The 16,871-nt window shown below is 39.1% G+C and overlaps 1 protein-coding gene across 4 annotated transcripts in view; it reads right to left on the bottom strand.

Annotated features, from left to right (window-relative positions):
* DIRAS2 (DIRAS family GTPase 2) overlaps window positions 1–16,621 on the bottom strand; it is a 36,604-nt gene extending 19,983 nt beyond the window's left edge. Inside the window, exon 1 of one of the 4 annotated variants that reach the window (XM_054588043.1) lies at window positions 16,477–16,621. The gene's annotated coding sequence lies outside the window, so the exon portion shown is untranslated. Of the gene's footprint in view, window positions 1–10,713; window positions 10,782–16,173; window positions 16,280–16,476 lie in introns of those variants that run through there. The other 3 variants (XM_054588045.1, XM_054588044.1, XM_054588046.1) reach the window with 3 other exon arrangements.
* Window positions 16,622–16,871: the final 250 nt, after the last annotated feature.

The raw sequence follows: 16,871 nt of genomic DNA, 5'->3' as shown, positions 1-16,871 counted from the left end.
GGCTCTGTCCATGGGTCCTTTATACATGTTCCTTGACTTGACCCTTCTCTTTCTTATCCCCATTACCCTCCTCCCTCATTCTCTCTCTTTACTGTCGTTTGTTTTTTCTTTCAATGTTATGGTTATGTTTTTCCTGCTTGTTTGTTTTGTTGATTAGGTTCCACTTATAGGTGAGATCATATGGCATATTTCTTTCACTCCCTGGCTTATTTCACTAGCATAATGCTCTTCAGTTTCATCCATGTGGTCACGAAGGGTAGTAGCTCTGTCTTTCTTTCTGCTGCATAGTATTCCATTGTGTAAATGTACCATAGTTTTTTGATCCACTCATTTACCGATGGGCACTTAGGTTGCTTCTACAATATGGCTATTGTAAATTGTAGTGCCGTGAACATTAGTGTGCACAGGTTCTTGTGAATTGGTGTTTTGGGATTCTTAGGGTATAATCCCAGCAGTGGAATCACTGTGTCAAAAGGCAGTTCCATTTTTAGCTTTTTGAGGAAATTCCAAACTGTTTTCCACAGTGGCTGCACCAGTCTACATCCCCACCAACAGCGTACTAGGGTTCCGTTTTCTCCACAGCCTTACCAGCACTTGCTGTTTGTTGATTTGTTTTATGATGGCCATTCTGACCAGTGTGAAGTGGTATCTCAGTGTGATTTTCATTTGTGTTTCTCTGATGGCTACTGATGCTGAGCATCCTTTCATATGCCTATAGGCCCTGTGTATGTCCTCCTTGGAGAAGTGTGTGTTCAGGTCCTTTGCCCATTTTTTAATTGGATTATTTGTCTTCCTGGAGTGGAGTCATGTGAGTTCTTTATATACTTTGGAGATCAAACCCTTGTCCAAGGTATCTTTGGGAAGTATATTTTCCTACACAGTTGGTTCCCTTTTCTTTTTGCTGATGTTTTCTTGAGCCATGTAGAAGCTTCTTATTTTGAGGAAGTCCCATTTGTTTATTCTTTCCTTTATGTCCCTTGTCCTTGGGGACATATCAGTGAAAAATTGCTGTGTGAGATATCTGAGAGTTTCCTGCCCATGTTTTCCTCTAGGACTTTTATAGTATTGTGACTTATATTTAAGTCTTTTATCCACCTCGAGTTTATTTTTGTATATGGTGTAAACTGGTGGTCACATTTCAATATTTTGTATGTAGCTGTCCAGCTCTTCCAACACCATTTGTTGAAGAGGCTGTTTTTACTCCACTTTATGCTTCTGCACCCTCTGTTGAATACTAATTGACCACAGAGACATGGGTTTATTTCTGGGCTCTCTATTCTGTTCCTCTGATCTATGTGTCTGTTCTTATACCACTACCAGACTGTTTTGATTACAGTGGACTTGTAATATAGTTTCATGTCAGGTATCATGATTCCTCATGCTTTGTTCTTCTTTCTCAGAATTGCTGCAGCTATTTGGGGTCATTTATGGTTCCATATCAATTTTTGAAATGTCTGTTCCTATGTCTGTGAAATCATCCTGGTATTTTAATAGGGATTGCACTGAATCTATAAATTGCTTTGGGTAGTGTGGACATTTTGATTATGTTAATTATTCCAACCCATGAACATGGTATATGCTTCCATGGTATTTGTGTCTTCCTTAATCTCATTCTTCAGTGTTGTGTAGTTTTCTGAGTATAGGTCTTTTACTTCCTTGGTTAAATTTATTCCTAGATATTTTATCCTTCTTGTTGCTATAGCAAATGGGATTTTCTCCCTCATTTCTAATTCTGGTATTTCATTGTTGGTGTACCAAAATGGCTTCAATTTCTGAATATTGACTTTGTATCCCGCTTTTGCCAAATTCACTTATTAGGTCAAGTAGGTTGTTGGCAGAGTCTATGAGTATTTTTTTAAATAAGTTTTCTTTTTTTTAAATTTTTAAGTCATGTTTATTCTATTACAGTTGTCTCAGTTTTTCCCCCTTTGCCCTCCTCCACCCATCCCACCCCCACCCCCCACTCCCACAGTCAATTCCCACTCTGTTGTCCATGTCCATGGGTCATTCACACATGTTCTTTGTCTAGTTCCTTCCCCTTCTTTCTGTCATTGGCCTCCTTCTCCATCCCCTCTGGTCACTGTCAGTCTACTCCATGTTTCCATGTCTGTGGTTTATTTTGTTCGTTAGTTTATTTTGTTGAATAGATTCCACTTATAGGTGAGATCATATGGTATTTGTCTTTCAACAACTGGCTTATTTCACTTAGCATAATATTCTCCAGTTCCATCCATGTTGTTGTAAAAGATAGGAGTTCTTTCTTTCTTTTTCTTTCTTTCTTATTTTCTTTCTTAAATGCAGATTGATTTTATTTTCTTTTTAAATGTCAAAGTCAATTTTAAAATATTAAAAAATTTAAAACCATTATAAACTCTCAGCAATTAAAACAACATGACACCAGCACAGAAATAACCAAGTAGATCAATGAAATATAATGAGCATTATAGAAACAAATGTATACATCTGTCTAGCAATGTAATATATGATTAAATTGATATTTCAAATCAATGGGGAAAATAAGGTGCATGGACCACTATTACTTGAAATAAAACAAACATAGAGCCCTATTTCACACATTACACAAGCAATATTCAGGTGAGTTAAAAATCAATATGTAGAATATAAGGATTTTTAGGTGAAAATACAAACTAATATTTTTCTTACCCTGAAGTAAAATATTCAATCCCAAAAGCTATAAAGAAAAATATAACAATTTGGCTATATTAAACATTTAAGACTATATAGTAATATACATATAAAAGAGGTTGAAAGACAAGTAATAGAATGGGAATGTATTTGCCACACATCTAAAAAAGGGTTAATAGTTTTTGGGTTTTTTTTATTTTTAAGGAAAATAATTCTACAAACCTTTAATCAATAAATGGATAAATAATACCAAACAGTCATTTAAAGTACTTTAAAAATAGTAGAAATAGGCAAGAAGTATACAAAAACAGGTTTAGTTTCAACAAATAAAAAAGGAACAATGAAAATAACACATCATTGTCACAGTCAGATTAATACATATTAAAAATATTGGTAATATCAAGTATTGGCAACTGTGAAAGGAATTGGGTATTCATAGACTCGTTTTCTTCATCTTCTTAAAGCAGTCCCTTTAGCATATCTTGCAATGCTGGTTTGGTGGAGGCATATTCTTTTAGCCTTCTTTTGTCTGGGAAACTCCTTATTTCCCCTTCCATTTTAATTGAGAACCTTGCTGTGTAGAGCAGTCTTGGTTGTAGGCCTTTGTTTTTCATTACTTGGAATATTTCTTTCCACTTCCTTCTGGCTTGCAGTGGTTTGTGTTGAGAAGTCAGCTGCTAACTGTATCGGGGCTCCCTTATATGTAACAACTTCTTTCTCCCTTGCTGCCCATAGGATTCTCTCTTTGTCTTTGGCATTTGCCATTTTAACGATGATGTGTCTTGGAGTGGACCTCATTGGGTTCCTCTTGAATAGGACCCTCTGTGCTTCCTGGACTTGTATGACTTTTTCTCTCCTCATATTAGGGAAGTTTTCAATCACTTCTTTTTCAAACAGGTTCTCTATTCCTTGCTCCTCCTTTTCTCCTTCTGGTATCCCTATTATATGGGTATTATTACGTTTCAGGTTGTCCTGCATTTCTCTAAATATTTCTTCATTCTTTTTTAGTCTTTTTTCATTTTCTTGCTGTGTCTGGGAGCTTTTATCTACCTGGTCCTCCAGCTTGCTGATTCGATCCTCGTCTTCATATAACTTGCTTTTGATTCCTCCTACTGTGTTCTTCAATTCAGAAATTGTATTCTTCATTTCCTCTTGTCTCTTACTGATAGTTTCTATGTCCTTTTTCATGCTGAGATAATTTACAGTAAGTTCCACGTAGTTTACCTGTAGTTTTTTGTAATTCTCTCTGAGCTCACTGAGCTCGTTGAGCTTCCTTAGAACCATTGTTTCGAACTCAATATCTGATAGTTTACTTGCCTCTATTTCATTTAGTTCTCAAAGGGATTCCTCCTTTCCCTTTGAGTGGGGAGTATTTCTTTGTCTTCCCATTATTTGTGAGACTCTTCTTTTTGCTTCTGCTTCTTAAATTGATCTGTCTTCATTTCCTGACTTTGTGGTGTCAACTTCTATGGTAGAAGACTGCTGTTTTTACTTTCTGGATCTGCCTCTGATGATGTCAGCTGTTGACCCTGTCTGACCTGAGGCAGTCTGTTCAAGATTTCCAGGAATCTACTGTCTGTGGCTGTCTCCTTCAGCTGTTAATCTAGTCACCTATGGAGTTTTTATGTACACTATCGAGTCATCTGCAAACAATGACAGTTTTACTTCCTCCTTTCCAAATTTTATGCCTTTTATTTCTTTTTCTTGTCTGATTGCTGTGGCTAGGACTTCCACTACTATGTTGAATAGCAGTGGTGAAAGCAGACAACCTTGTCTTGTTCCCAATATTAGTGGGAAAGCTTTTAGTTTTTGCCCATTGAATATGATGTTGGGTGTATGTTTTCATATATAGCCTTTATTATGTTGAGGAACGCCCTCTTTATTCCCACTCTGCTGATTGTTTTTATCATAAATGGATGCAGTACCTTATCAAATGCTTTTCCCACACCTATTAATATGATCATGTGATTTTGGTCTTTCCTTTCATTTATGTGATGTATTATATTTATTGATTTGCAAATATTGAACTATCCTTGCATCCCTGGGATGGATCCCATTAGATCATGGTCAATGATCATTTTAATGTATTGCTGGATGCAGATGTTAGTGTCTATGTTCATAAGCAATATTGGCCTATAGTTTTCTTTCTTTGTTGCTGGGTTTTGGGATTAGGATGATGCTGGCTTCATAATAAGAGTTTGGGAGTCTTCCCTCATCTTGGATTTTTTGGAATAGTCTGAAAAGGACAGGGGTTAGCTCTTCCTTAAATGTTTTGTAAAATTCTCTTGTGAAACTGTCTGGTACAGGGCTTTTGTGTAGCAGGAGTTTTTTGATTACTGCTTCAATTTCCCCAATTGTTATCAGTCTGTTCAGGCTTTCTGCTTCTTCATTCAGTGTTGGAAGGTTATATTTTTCTAGAAATTTGTCCATTTCATAGAGGCTTTCAAATTTCTTGACATATAATTGTTCATAGTAGTATTTTACAATCATTTGTATTTCTGTGGTATCAGTTGCCATTTCTCCTCTTTCGTTTCTGATATTATTTATTTGGGTCCTCTCCCTTTTTTTCTTGATGAGTCTGCTTAAAGGCTTGTCAATTTTGTTTCTCTTTTCAAAGAACCACCTCCTGGATTTGTTGATCATTTGAATTGTTCTTTTAGTTTCTATGTCATTTAATCTGCTCTGATCTTGATCTGTTTTAATTTTTTATATTGCATATGGCAACTTCATCCTTTTAATACACATGGATATCTAGTTGTCCAAAGACCATTTATTAAGCACATTATGCTTTCTTCATCAATATTCTTTACCTGTTGTCAAAAATATATTAAATATAAATTTGAAAGTTTATTTCTGGACTCTGAATTCTATTCCCTTGGTCTATATGTCTGCCCTTATGTTAGAACCACACTGTTTTGTCTACTGTAGCTTTGTAGAAGTTTGAAATTAGTTAAATGTGAATCCTCCATCTTTGTTCTTCTTTTCAAGATTGTTTGGCTATAGGAGGCCCCTTGCAATTTTGTGCAAATAACTAAACTAGACTTCATCAAAATTAAATATTCTATGCAACAAAGGACATCATTAAGAAAGCTAAATAAGAACGTACACAATGGGAAAATATATTGTAAATGATAAGAATCTAGTACTTAAAATATGTAGAAAACTCTTACAACTGACTAACCAAAAGAAAAACCCACTAAAAAATAGACAATGAGCTTGAATAGCCATTTCTCCAAAGAAGATATACAAATGAAGAATAAGAAAATTAAAATATACTCATTATTAATCATCAGGGAAATGCTAATTAAAACCATAGATCTACCACCTCACACCCACTGGGATGGCTACTCTACTATCAAAAAAGGGAAAAAAAGCCATGAAAAACAAAATGAATGGGAAAAAACAAGTGTTATGGAAAAAGTGGAGAAATTAGAATTCTTGTGCACTGCTGGTAGAAATTTAAAATGTTACAGCCTCTATGAAAAAAATTAGTTACCATAGTAGACAGCATTCTACTTTTAGGTACATATCCAAAATAATTTAAACAGTACAAAATTAATGTATACATGTATAATTGAAGATATATTTGTATGTTCACATTCATAATAGCACTATTCACAGTAGCCAAAAGGTGGAAACAACCCAGTGTCCATTAGTTTGGATAAACAAAATGCAGTATATACACACAACGAAACATTGTCCATCCTTAATATAGAAGACAATTCTGACATATGCTACAACATGGATGAATCTTGAGGACATTATACTAAGTGAGACAGACACAAAAAAGACAAACTCGTTATGATTCCGCTTTCATGAGGTACTAGATTAGTTAAAAATAATAGAGACAGAAAGCAGAGATTGGGGGCTGGGAAAGGGAGAATGTGGAGTTAGTGTTTAATGAGAACAGAGTTTTAGTTTTGCAACATGAAGAGTTGTGGAGATGGCTGGTGGCGAAGGTTGCACAATACAACCATGCACCTGTAGACTTAAAAATGATTAAGATGATACATTTTAAGGTATGTATATTTCACCCCAGTAAAAATATATAATTGTAAGTGAAAACATTTTTAGCAACAACAAAACCATGAATCAAAGGCTACAGTCATAATATGAGCACAATTAGCACCCACATTATACAGTAAAAGCAATAAGGGTGTAACCTGATCTGACAAGGTCAAAAGTTATCTGATTTTCTCAGAGGATCAATTAAAGTTTGCACTTCCTTCCTGGACCTAATTTTATGTTGTATTAATGGCAACATGAAGCTTAACTATTAGCCACAGCATTTAAACTAAACCTGTAGCCTGCACTATCCACCAGGGTAGCCACTTGCCACCTGAAAATGCAGCTATACTGAACTGAGGTCTCCTGTATTGAACGTTAAACACTTAGTATGAAAAAGAATGTTAAATACCTCACTTACAATGTTTATATTGATTACTAGTTGAAATGATGATATACATATACATTGGGTAAAATAAAATATTTAAACTAACTTCACCTATATCTTTTCTCTTTTTTTTTCAATGCAGTTACTAGAAAATGCAAAATTACACATGTGGCTAACATTGTGCATTTATTGATCTTCACTGCTCTAAAACATAAAAACAAACCTCATTTTTTTAGCAAAGTTTAACAACACACCATACTTAATATATTACAAAATTTAACTAAACTTGACTTTTTTCAATGTTTAGAATACTCCTTTTATTGATGGTGGAAAGCCAAAAAAAAAAAAGCCACTGGAAAATCCTGTGGTAAAATCCATAAAAATAATATACCAAAATATATGGATACAAGCTAAAATACATATGTTTCTCAGGATCCCTTACATAAATAAATATAAAACAATGCTGAAAGTTTGAATAAACCAATATTAGAAGTTTCACAGGGGAGAGATTGGCTGAACAGTTGAGCAGAAGTACAAATGTGTCAAACACACTTCAGTGCCTCTGTTTTGTTATTTGCTAGAAAAATTCTCTTTCAATAATAAGATACTTTGGCACATTGACTCTCAGTATTCATTTACTTGTGTTTTCTCCCTTCACTCCAACTCAAATATCAGTTCCCTGAAAGAAGAAATTCATTCACTAGCCCATCAAGGCATCCAACCCAACACCAGGCACATCAGAAACACCAAACACACACTGACCAATTATCTGTGCTGTGGAAACACATTTTTGTGAGACAACCAAGGAAAACTGTACCAGGGAAGATAAATGCATTCTTTCAAGAAACAAAATAAAATTTTGAAAAATCTATATATAAGTAACCACTCATAAGAAATAAAAAATTACAAAAGGATATGTGGTAACATTACAGAGACAGAACCAGAGGGAATGAATTTATTGAATCATTTCATCAGTCAGTTGTTACAGCAAAGAAGTGGTAGCTAAAAATAGTTAGGAAATATTGGATATCATGCTTTTGGGTATTTTATTTATTTTAATAAATATAAAAGACCTTTATCATAAAATAGATTCTTTACATTTTATATGGAGATAAAGAGCAACCACAGAAGTATTTTCTACTCCATGCTGGTTCACTAGTTATCTTGTGACAATAAAAATATAAGTATTGTAGAACTAAAGGGCTCAAGTTGTATGTCCTTTTTGTATAATAAAAGCAACTGTTCTAAATTAATTACCATTTTCTGTGTGGCAGGTGGCTTTTAGTAGTGTACCACATAACAGGTATTTTTCAAAACTAAGCACCTTTCTTCCATTCTTATAATATAAAGGTGACATTTAAATATGAGTTTGGGTCCAGTTTCCTAAAGACCTGCTTTAGGAAATCAACTGTCCTATGGAAAGAGCATTTTGAAAAAAGATGTATAAAAATGCTTCCACCAGTGCCCTGGCTGGTGTGCCTCAGTGGACTGAGTGCCTGCCTGAGAACCAAAGGGTCGCCAGTTCAATTCCCAGTCAGGGCACAAGCCTGGGTTGCAGGCCAGGTGCCCAGTAGGGGGCACACAAGAGGCAACCAAATATTAATGTTTCTCTCTTTCTCTTCTTCCCTTCCTCTCTCTCTAAAAATAAATAAAATCTTTTTTTAAATGTAAAAAAAAATACTTCCACCAATACATAATTTTGCCAAAAATCAATGCAGATGTGTTCCCAATAGTTTTCCTATCTGCACAATTAAAAACTTGAGAATCAATTTTTAAAATCTTTTAACAGGTCTGCCAAATGAAGGATTTCCATGCGTGTTGTTATATTTGATACAAACACATTAATGCAGTATCTTTCAGTTACACTTCTAAAATGTATAGCAGACATCAGAGGTAACAAGAGGCTAGAGAAGGAATTCCTGGAAAGTTGCCATTTTTTAAAATTTTATTTATTTTTAGAGAGAAGGGAAGGGAGAGAGAAAGAGAGGGAAAGATACATTAATGTATGGTTGCCTCTCACGCACCCCCTACTGGGGACCTGGCCTGCAACCTAGGCATGGGCCGTGACTGGGAATTGAACCAAAGGTAATAAGTACCTTTGAACAAAGGTTTGAGAGAGTTGATGGTGACACCTAGAGGAGGAAAACCCAGCCATGAGAATGGCAGGTGCAAACACAGAATCTAGTGTGACATGTCCTAGGAATATGGAAGATGCTGAATGCAGGGAGGAAGAAAAGTAGATGATGCCAGAAAAGTAATGGGCAGGTGTAGAGGCAGCTTTTACTGTGAGAAAGACAAGAGACCACTAAGGGTTCTGAGAAGAGAAGCAATAGATCTGATTCCTGCTGTACCGGGACCTCCTTAGGACTCTGGTGGACAAGAGTGGAAGCAGGAGGCCCCTCTAGAGGGCCCAGCTTAGGCAAGGGTGGTGCCAGGAGGGGTAGGTGGGTGCCATTGTTCCTATTAGCTCACCAGTAAGACAGCCTCCTCCCCCCATCCTTGTTACACTTCCCTTCTCTGCTAAAATCACGCTCCCAGTAATGTCATCTGGTTCCATGACTTTGGATATCAACCGTATGTCAATGCTTCCCAATGCATGCCCACAGCCAGGCCTTTCTCCTATACTGCAGACTCACATGACCTGCTCTCTTTTGGACACTGCCACTGGCATGGCTTGGAGGCAACATGTGCAAAACTGAATTCCCCATGTGACCCCAAACAGTTCCCCCTTTTATTTCAGTCCATGACAAACTTTTCTTTCCAGTCATCCACGCCTAAATTCTAGGAGTCCTCCTGAATTCCTGTTGTTTTCTTGTACCTCACATTCAACTGATCAGTCAATGTGTAAGTGATATCTTCAAAATATATCCAGACCTAACAATGAATCACCTTCCCTACTGTCCCCATGCTCTCCAAATGACTGTCGCCTCTTACCTGGGTCACTGCAGTAGCCTCCTAAGTGGTCACTTGGTCTCAGGCCTTAAGCCGCTCCAAAGAACTCCCCACCCAGGCACTGGATCATATCATTCCTATGCTCAAAGCCCTCCATCTGCCACCCTGTCTCCCTAAGAATAACAGCTCAAGGGCTCTTCCCCCAACTGCACCTACACCCTCACTTCCTACCATTTCTTCCCCTCTCCTACTATATTCTGGCCACATTTGTCTCCTCAGTGCTAACTGGACACACCTGGCATGCTCTCCTTGCTTCAGAGCCTCTGCACTAGCTGTTCTCTCTGCCTGTGCCATTCTTCATCCCACTTTCCAAGGCCTATGTTCAAACATCGCCTTCTCAGTGAGAACTTCCCTGACCACCCCATCTGAGTTTACAATCCCATCCTCACCCCTGGCAGTCTGTAACTTCTTCTTGCTTTATTTTTCTCCATAGCGCAAATCTCTTTCTGGCATACTGTGTATTTTACATTTTTTAAATTTTTGTTTGGTTCCACTATATTATAAGCTCTGTGAGGGCCTTTTATCTGTTTTGTTTGCCAGTGTCTCCCTAATGCTTGAACACTGCCTGGCCCGTAGGAAGTGTGCAGTAACAATCTGCTTGGTGTACGACTGAGTCTGTCTTTTACTTCTGATGAACAGACTGTCAAGGCCAGGCTAAGTGACTTGCATGAACAGAGGCATTGGGTGCCATCTCTGCTTGGTCATGCACCTGCGGTCCTTACCTACACTTCGGTGGGCTGAGTGGGATCTCAGATGTGACTTCTATGCTGCAACAACAGGACCAATGTGGACCATGCCACTATTTCAATGACAGGGCAGTGCTGCTGCTGGTGATGTCTCGTCCACATCCCCTCCTCTGTGAGAGTACTGACAAAGCCAGACCAAGACTGCAATACAGGCCCTGTGGAAAGAGACCCTGCCAAGTATAAGAAGGAGGGGGCATGACCACCAGTCAGTGAGAAAGAAAGCAATGAAGTGAGGCTGGAAAGGGAGTCATGGCCAAGCCCACACAAGCCTCCAGAGAGCACCATGCAGCCACTGAAAGCGTCTGGCTTCAACACAGAAAGTAGACAAGAAGCCCATGATAGCAAATCAAGCCCAAAATGGGAATTTTGGACTAGAGCGATAGTAGAGACAGTGGAACATCAACTGGCCAGTGAGAGAAGAGTTAAGATGTACAGTGAAAGAGAGTAAAGTGTCAAGAAAAATTCTTACAGTTTCCAATTGGTAGAACTGAAGAGATGGGATGAGATCATTTACTGAGAGAGCACTGGACAAAGGCCAGATTTTAGGGGAAGAGCATGGGTTTAATTTTCAGCATGTGGAGTTCTGAGTGTCTTGGACAGTAGAGGGCTCACATCACATGGGCAGGTGGATAATGCATCCTGGGCCAGCTGTAGTGTCTAAGAGCAGAATGCACAGGTGGGAGTAATCAGTGTCACGGTAGGGCTTGAAACCCAGGTTGTGGATGAGATGGCTTGTGAGAATGAAAAGAGTAGAGGACTTAGACATGGCCTCTGGAGACTCCCTCTGTAATGTTTGGAAAGGGAGTTGACTACAAAGAATTAAAATGGCAGAAGTACCTGTACTAAAGAGCTATGTTATCGAACCAAGGAGAGTGAGGACTTCTAAAATAAGAGAGGACTCACCAGCATGAACTGGCTCCAAGAAGTGAAGTACAGAGAGAACTGGAAAGCACCCTCAGTAAGGAGGCAGTGAAAGTCACTAATGAGAACCTAGCAAGAGACATTTTTATGGCAGCACAGGTAGAAGTTATATTGCAATATGTTAAGGAGTGAGCATGAGATGCAGAATTTGATACAGGCAGTGTAGACATAGTTTCTGAGACTTTGGTTGTGAATTGGAGGAAAGGTTATGAATTGGTAGCTGAGTGGTACTCAGTTTTGAATTTTTAAAGGGTTCTTTTTAATTAATGTTAAAAAACAGAGACATGAACATGTATAAACATTAATGGGAAGATAACAACTGAATATATTAGCAAGACAAAAATGCAAGTTCTGAAAGAGGTCCAAAGAGATGTTGAGCAAGAATGTTGCAAAGACAGGGTGCTGTGGTCATAGAGGGCATGTTCCATGGACCCTCTGGAAGAAGGACAGTTTCCAGCGCTAAAAAGATGCCCTGTGACTGTGTGTGCAGAGCTTAAGAGGAGTGGAGGAAAATATTCAAAAGAATTATGTTTGAAATTAACATAAGAAGGAAGATCAAACTAGGGCCAATGCCCTTGAAGAGAGAAAAAAGGAATATTCAGGAGGTCAGAAGCTGATGGAGTAAGAAAAGGCAAGGGCATACAGTCAGAAGCTGTGAACCATTAATCAATGAATATTTATTTGTGTCTGCTCTACAGTCACTAGGCAGATCAGCAAAACAAGCTATAAAGGGCTGTAGCTACTGATGGGGCTAGAATCCAATTACATATAATATCAGGTAGTCCCAGTAGCACCTGCCCTCAGCAGGCTTCCAGTCAAGTCCGGGATCCATGGCATCGTTACAACAGGAATAGCTCAAGACTAGAGCAACATAAACATCAAGCAGGGGATATGCTTACATCCTCAAAGCAGTGTGAATTCACTTATAGAGTGAGGACTGCCTGTGGGGAGATGAGCTCAGTGAAGGAACAGAGGAAAGAATGTTGATGAAAGAAGAAAGAGAAATTTAAAAGATACAAAATAGGGAGTCCTATAAGCCTGGCTCAGAGAATTATGAGAGAAACAATCAATATTTTAAGATGAATTGGCAAGCTGTGCACTAGGTAAGTTAGGAAATGCTGGTGCTGAAGTATTCCAACCAGAAGCAAAATGCAACTATGAGTCAGTGGGCTATGTGCCAGGTTATAAAAGAGAAGGATAAACCTGAGACAGTGAGAGAAAGGAACTGTAGACACTGATCAGAGAGCAACTGCAAAAACAGCCCAGGAATCCTGACCATCTAGCAAGTGTTGACCTTCAAAACCTGACCTTCAAAACACCTTTGATTTAGTTATGAGTAGCCCCATTTTACAGATAAGGGAACTGAGATGCTAGGTGGTTAAGTAACATGTGGCTCCGCTAATAAGAGGCAGAAACTGCATCTCAACTCAGGGTTAGCAAATCCAATAAGGAATTCAAGCCAATCCAAATTAGTAACAATTCAACAAGAAGCTCAAGGTTCCAAAATTTGAGGATTTTTTTTTCACCAATATGTAATATCGCCAAGCAACCTTCAGAGTACTTTCATATTTATTTTAAAATATAACAATGATATTAGCCAGCTAATAATGGATGACTGTATATTTCCTGACCCATAAAAAAAGTGATAGGTGCCTATAAAAAGGTCCACATCAGAAACTGAACTCTGAATAACCACAACAAGTGGTTAATATAACATACGGTAGTGGGAAACCAGGGGTTATACTTACGCCATGGGATAGTTAAACCAGCATTTTAACTTAACCCTAAAGCCAGGGGCAAAAGGGACCTGATAAGGCTGGGCAATAGAGGGCCCGGCCACGGGAACCAGAGTCAGAGTAGGGACTCTGATTTGCTGGTCTTTGCAAGTCTTAGAAGGCAATGAGAGGGTGTGAAAATGTTTAGGATTTACATGCCTTTCAATGCTCAGTTTAAGTAAAGACATTTCCTAATGAGTACAAAATTCTAATTAGTACAACTCCCTGATGAGTAAAAATCCTATAGTTAAAGTCTAGGAGGCATTGGCTGTCTCAGGGTTGTAGGGTAAGATCCCAGGCCCCAAACATGGCTTGTGTTTCCATAATGGAAGTGGAAAGACTTCGGTGGAATCTGCAATTGATTAAAGGGTAGAGATGGATAATCTTTTGAGAGAAAAGTCTCAGAATGTCCATGTAAGAATGAAAATAATACAAAACAATTACCAATGCAAAAATCAATAATATTCCCTATACTTTTCCAATGCATTAACTTGATTGTGCTCATTTTTTCACATTAACTCAGCAGCAACAAAGGTGATTTCTGTTTCATTTATCAGAAATAGTCAAGAGCACAAATCAGATGGGGAAGAAAGGTGGGAAATGAAACATTTAGCATGAAACATTTAACAGGTGAGTGGAATCCATTGTTAGTACCTAGTCAACGAGGGCCAGATCGCAATAGATAGCTAATGAGTGAGAGAGAAAGATACATGAGAGTGTAGTCTCCCAGTGTTTCATGCAAATCTGCCCACATTACTACATACAGAGACATCCTGTGATTTGTAACAGCTGCACAAGACTCCCTGCGAGATGATCACTTATCAACCAGTTTCTCACTGCTTTTTTCTTTTTTTGCTCAATGAACAGCCTTAAACATAAATATCTCACCATATTTTTGAGACTATATTAGTGTATTAGAAAAATGAACAGTATGTTTTTTCATAGATGCACTCTTTTTAAAAAAAGAATCCCCATTATTTTTCAATTTAATTTTTTAGCAATATGCAGGTATCATAATAGAGCTGGTATCCACCCTGAAGAAGCCATTTCTAGTAGGCTGAAGTCATGTGCAATTTACAGGGTATGCACAGCAGGAAATTAATAAGTCTCTGCTCCTGTTGTGATGAAGGCATCACTGATTGCTGAGAAAGGTAGACTGCTGGACACAAGCTAGAAAGGAATGCCACCAACTAGCACTTGATTTAGGTGTTTTCTGCATTTTTTCTTAGGAATAATTCTATCAAAGCTCTAAGAAGAAAAGATTCTAGAGGCTTGGAGGCTTCTGCAATAACCATGCACATACAATTTCCACCTGGAGAGGTAACCAAGGCGTGAGCACCCATGCTCTGCCCCGTATAGACAGCAGTCATTCCTTTCTCCCCGTCCTTTCCCTGTTCACCCAGGACCACTGTCTCTACTACCTCCAAATTAAATGGTATGCATTAGATGGGATGAAAATGTTTCCTTGCCTTCTATCTTCTATTTCTATGAAATGAACTGTGAATCTTCCTTTGCCTTAGCCCATAGGACCTCCTGCATTTCCAGAGATAGAATTGTTGGCAATTTGCAATTTCAGACTACCAAAAGAATTGTATTATTCCCCCACAAATTTGTTGAATGTACTCTAATTTTACTCTCCCCTTTTCTCTTCCTCCCACTCCAGCCCTTTGAATGCAAATACCACAGGAAAAGAAGCGCATTTGGACCGATCTGGAATGTAAAATGCTCCAGTACTTTATTGTTATCTAGAAAATCTTCCTGAAAAGAATATTTTTAAAGTTTTTAGTTCAAAGCAGAAAGGATTCTATGTGCTAATGGCAGCTTCTCACATGGAAGACGGTTGCTGAAAAGATAACGGGGACAAAGATAAAGCATAAATTCCTAAGGAAGTCAAGCTCTGTGACTGCACAGTGAGAAGAAACGGAATCCCACCACGATGCTTTATTTCACCATTTAAAGGAAGGAACCCATGAATCACAGAGATTCCCATTTAAAAGTCTCCCAAACCCACAGAACGTGAATTGGGGTTGTAAAGGGGAAAAACAGCATTTCTCCACAGAGGTCTCAGGCCGGTTCCCACACAGTGAGAAGCCAGCAATGCTTTGCAAGCCAGCCTTGGAGCTGTGAGCATTTGTCATCTTACGGGAACCACAATCTAACTGACAGCTAAAGATGGGATGCAGCACTTTTCCTGTATTCTGCTCTTACAACAAGAGGGCAAGAAAGAATACATGTACATATCATCAAATACATTCTTCAAAAGAAAATCAAAATATTCAGCCAAGTCTTAGCCAAGTCCAATGAATGGTTGTGGTCTAGTGAGAAAACATGCTGAACAAAACGGCAGCCTCTAACGTGCTTTGCATTTTTCTCACTTTGGACCACATCTTTTTAGAACTTTCAAAAATCCATTAAATCATCTTCATTAATAGAAATCCCTGAACCACAGAATTTTCTAAAACACTAACTTCTATTTTGAAAGAAATACCAAATTGTGTGTGTGTGTGTGTGTGAGAGAGTTCAAGAACTTATTTTAGACAAAGATAGCAAAACGCTCACCCTCCCTGCCAAAGATACAGAAATGCAACATGTTCCCCCTCACCAATTCCAGTATTCTTATTGCTGACTCGCCTTCCCAAAGAGGGTAATCCCTTTTCACAGACTTGCAAACAAGAACGCCAGAGCGATCTGTGCCCCAATGACGACGCAGCGAAGCTGCGAAGGAAGGGAAATCGGTTACCTGAGGAAGAACACAACTGCTCCGAGCTTCTTTCCAGCTCGCCTTGCGGAGGACCCTCCACCAAGCAGGGTGAGGATGCGGGCTCCTCCCAGAGACAGGCGGGGCGAGCACTCCCTCCCGCCGCCGTGGTGATGCTGTCAGCTGGTCGCCTGCTCGCGCCTGCTAGCCAGCTGGTACCCCGAACGCCCCGCGCCCATCCTCACACCTGCGCCCATGCGCCCCGCGCCCTCCGGAGCACCAGTGCTCCCTGCGCCACCGCGCACCTGCGCCCCCTTGCGCCCCACGGCCCCCAACCCTGCGCACCTGAGTCCCCAGCGCACCTGCGCGCACTACCAGCGCGGCCTGGCACTGTCAAGCGGTCCCGCAGTCCTCCGACCTTCCTTCTCCTCCCTCTTCTATTTCTGACTTCCGCGCTTGCCAAATGCCTGCTGCAGCGGCGGCTGCTCGCGTTTAAATGGCGCCTGCTCGCCAAGAAAGAGCTTTGAGGTGCCACCTACTGCATGCTTCTGGAATAGATGGCCAGGACTGGAATTTTCTGAGATTTCAATGAATTGTAATTTTCATTGAAAGTGTACCAGATTCTTTCGTTTTAGATCGTTCACATTAACAACTATAATTACTACTAACCACATAAGCCTTTCTTTCAGTGTCCAGACACTAAATCAAAAACCTACCAATTTAGAAGGCAGACGAAATGG

This window comes from Pteronotus mesoamericanus, unplaced genomic scaffold (genome assembly GCF_021234165.1).
Source record: "Pteronotus mesoamericanus isolate MK-2021 breed Mesoamerican mustached bat unplaced genomic scaffold, CSHL_Meso_final scaffold_125, whole genome shotgun sequence".
NCBI classification, from domain to species: domain Eukaryota; kingdom Metazoa; phylum Chordata; class Mammalia; order Chiroptera; family Mormoopidae; genus Pteronotus; species Pteronotus mesoamericanus.
Note: the sequence above shows the minus strand (reverse complement) of the source record. Positions and strands in the feature narration are given on the sequence as shown.